The sequence below is a fragment of the Leptonychotes weddellii genome, chromosome X (assembly GCF_054177405.1).
Source record: "Leptonychotes weddellii isolate Sample4059 chromosome X, ASM5417740v2, whole genome shotgun sequence".
Lineage (NCBI taxonomy): Eukaryota > Metazoa > Chordata > Mammalia > Carnivora > Phocidae > Leptonychotes > Leptonychotes weddellii.
This window is the reverse complement of record NC_138385.1, coordinates 41,242,172-41,246,633: the sequence shown is the minus strand read 5'-3', so window position 1 is coordinate 41,246,633 and position 4,462 is coordinate 41,242,172.

The window sequence follows — 4,462 nt, the reverse complement described above, 5'->3', positions numbered from 1 at the left end:
AAATGAGCTAGAGGGAGAATAAGTGATGTAGAGATAAGCTGATGGAAAGGAAGGAACTTGAGGAAACCAGAGATATGCAGCTAGTAGCATATGAAAAAAGGATGGGAGGGGCACCTGGGTGGCTCAGTTGGTTAAGCGACTACCTTCAGCTCAGGTCATGATCCTGGAGTCCTGGGATCGAGTCCCACATCGGGCTCCCTGCTCAGCGGGGAGTCTGCTTCTCCCTCTGACCCTCCTCCCTCTCATGCTCTCTGTCTCTCTCGCAAATAAATAAATAAAATCTTAAAAGAAAAAAGGATGGGAGAGATTAATGATCCCATGAAACATTCCAATGTCAAAATTATTGGGATCCCCATGGGGATGGAGGGAGAGAGGACTAGAAGGTATATTTTAGCAAATCATAACTGAGAACTTCCCTAGTCTGGGGAAGGAAACAAGCATTCATGTCCAGGGGCAGAGAGGACCCCTTCCCAAATCAGTAAAAATAGATCAACACCCCAACATATAATAGTGAAGCATGCATATTTTACAGCCAAAGAAACTATCCTGAAAGTAGCTAGGGAGACTAGATTCCTTACATATAGAGGGAGGAACATCAGAATAACATCAGACTTATCCACAGAAAGTGGGCAAGCCAGAAAGGGCTGGGAAGACATATTCAACATATTAAATGAGAAGAACATGCAGCCAAGAATACTTTATCCAGCAAGGCTATAATTCAGAATGGATGGAATGATAAAGAGCTTCCAGGACTGGCAGAAACTGAAAGAATATGTGACCACTAAGCCAGCCCTACAAGAAATATTAAGGGGGATTCTGTAAGCAAAGAGAGACCCCAAGAGTCACATAGAGCAGAAAGAAAGAAGGAAAATCTACAGAAACAGGGACTTTACAGGCAATACAATGATGCTAAATTCATATCTTTTAATAGTGACTCTGACTGTAAACGGGCTGAATGCTCCCATCAAAAGACAGAGGCTTTCAGATTGGATAAAAAAGCAGGACTCATCTATATGCTGTCTACAAGACACTCATTTTGAACCTAAAGACACCTCCGGATTGAAAGTGAGGGGATGGAGAACAATTTACCCTGCCAATGGACCTCAAAAGAAAGTTGGGGTAGCAATCCTCATATCAGACAAATTAGATTTTAAACCAAAGAAGGTAGTAAGAGATGTAGAGGGACACCATATCATACTTAAAGAGTCTATCCAACAAGAAGATCTAACATTTGTAAATATGTATGCCCCCAACATGGGAGCAGCCAACCATATAAACCAATTAATGACCCAAATAAAGAAACATACTGATGATAAAACATTAATAGTAGGAGACTTCAACACTCCACTCACAGCAATGGACAGATTACCTAAGCAGAAGATCAACAAAGAAACAACAGCTTTGAAGGACACATTGGACCAGATGGACTTCGTAGATACATACAGAACATTCCATCCTAAAACAACAGAATACTCATTTTCTCCAGTGCACATGGAACATTCTCCAGAATAGACCACATACTGGGTCAAAATTCAGGTCTCAATTGAAACCAAAAGATTGAGATTATTCCCTGCATATTTTCATACCACAATGCTTTGAAACTGTAACTCAACCATAAGAAGAAATTTTGAAGGAACTCAAACATTTGGAAGTTAAAGAGCATCTTGTTAAAGAATGAATGGATCAACCAGGAAATTAAAGAAGAACTTAAACAGTTCATTAAAATTAGTGAGAATGAAAACACAGTGGTCCAAAACCTATGGGATACTGCAAAGGCAGTCCTTAGAAGGAAGTACATAGCCATCCATGCCTCTCACAAAAAATTAGAAAAATCTTGAATGTACAAGCTAACCTTACAGCTAAAGGACCTGGAAAAAAAACAGCAAATAAATACTAAACCAAGCAGGAGAAGAGAAATAATAAAGATTAAAGCAGAAATCAATGAACTAGAAACCAGAGAAACAGTAGAACAGATCAACGAAACTAGAAGCTGGTTCTTTGAAAGAATTGACACAATTGATAAATCTCTAGCCAGACTTATCCAAAAGAAAAGAAAAAAGACCCAAATTAATAAAATCATGAATGAAAGGAGAGAGGTCACGACTAACACCAGGGAAATAGAAACAATTATTAAGAATTATTACCAGCAACTATATGCCAACAAATTAGGCAATCTGGAAGAAATGGATGCATTCCTGGAAACATAAACTACAAAGACTGAAACAGAAAGAAATAGACAATCTGAACAGACCAATAACCATCAAGGAAATTAAAACAGTAATCAAAACCTCCCAAAAACAGGAGTCCAGGGCCAGATGGCTTCCCAGGGGAATTCTACAAAACACTTAAAGATGAAATAATACCTATTCTACCAAAGCTGTTTCAAAAAATAGAAATAGAAGGAGAATTTCCAAACTCATTCTATGAGGCCAGCATTACCTTGATCCCAAAACCATACAAAGACCCCATCAAAAAGAGAATTACAGACCAATATCCCTGATGAACATAGATGGCAAAATACTCACCACGATACTTGCGAGTAGGATCCAATAACACATTAAAAGTATTATTCACCATGACTAGGTGGGATTTATTCCTGGGCTGCAAGTTTGGTTCAACATTCACAAATCAGTCAACAGGACAGAGCACATTAATAAAAGAAAACACAAGAACCACATGATCCTCTCAATCGATGCAGAAAAAGCATCTAACAAATTACAGTATCCTTTCCTGATTTAAACTCTTCAAAGTATAGGGATAGAGGGAATATGCCTCAATATCATAAAAACCATCTATGAAAAGCCCACAGTGAATATAATTCTCAATGGGGAAAAACTGAGAGCTTTTCTCTTAAGGTCAGGAACACGACAAGAATGCCCACTCTCACCATTATTGTTCAACATAGTACAAGAAGTCCTAGTCTCAGCAATTAGAAAATGAAAAGACATAAAAGACATTCAGAATGGCAAAGAAGAAGTCAAACTCTCTCTTCACAGACCACATGATACTTTATGAGGAAAACTCAAGAGACTCCACCCCCAAATTACTAGAACTCATATAGCAATTCAGTAATATGACAGGAAACAAAATCAGTGCACAGAAATCAGTTTCGTTTCTACACACTAAAAATGTGACTGAAGGGGGGGGAGATGGCAGAGGAGTAGGGGACCCTATTTCAAATGGTCCCCGGAATTGAGCTGGATATCTACCAGACCACTCTGAGCACCCATGAAACCAGCCTGAGATGTAAGAAGATCTGGATCTCTACAAACAGAATATCACAGGCGGTTGGTTTTGAGGCACGAAGCAGGGAGCTGTGATTCTGCGGGCAGGTATCGGAGGATAAATGGCAGCGGGAGGGTGCCTGGCCATGGGGATCCTACACTGCTGGTGAGTGACAGCCTCGCGTGCTGCAGATGGGGCACAGACTTGCAGACCTGTAGCGGCAGGGAAAGGACTCTAGGGCAGCCGCCCGGGCAGAAACCCGGAGTGGCGGGGTCATGGGAGCATGCAAACTGGGAGCGGCTGGTGGTTTTAGAAGCACAAAGGACAGAGACGTGCTCCCACCTGGAGGCAAGACTGGGAGCGCTGCAGAGGGGCACACAACCCAGGACGAAGCAGTTTATAGCAGCATGGACAGAAACGGAGACAGTGTGGCCTGGAGAGCTCACTGAAGAACAGACTGCAGTCTCTCTGCTCTAAGGCAGAGGGTTGGAAATGGTCTCTTCTGCTCTGACTCACGAAAGAGACACGGAAAGCCACCAAGGAAAGCTACCAGAGAACAAAAGCCCCAAAGATTGATTCCCACTGAGCCCATCTCCCCCACAGGGGTGCAGGGCAACTCCCCCGAACAGGGTTGCCTGAGTAACAGCGCGGCAGGCCCCTCCCGCAGAAGACAGGCTGGAAAAACAAGAGGCCAGCAACCTTAAGGTCCCAAGAAAACAGGTGCATCTTGCTTAGGTTCTGGTCAATAATTTGGACTCTATACATTCCCTCAAACACCCATCAACAGAATGAGTAGGAGGAGGAGCTCCCAAAACAGAAAAGACTCAGAGATTATGACTTATGCTGCAGATTTACAAATGGATGCAGATATAACCAAGATGTCGGGGATGGAACTCAGGGTAGCAATTGTGAAGACAATGGCTAGAATGGAGAAATCAATTAATGGCAACATAGAGTCTCTAAGGGCAGAAATAAAAGGTGAATTGGCAGAACTTAAAAATGCTATCAATGAGATCCAATCCAATCTAGATAATCAAACAGCTAGGGTAACTGAGGCAGAAGAACGAATAAGCGACCTGGAAGACAATATAATAGATAAAAAGGGAAAAGAGGAGGCCAAGGAAAAACAACTCAGAATCCATGAAAATAGAATCAGAGAAATAAGTGACAACATGAAAATTCCAATGTCAGAATTATTGGGATCCCTGAGGGAGTGGAGAGAGAGAGAGGACTAGAA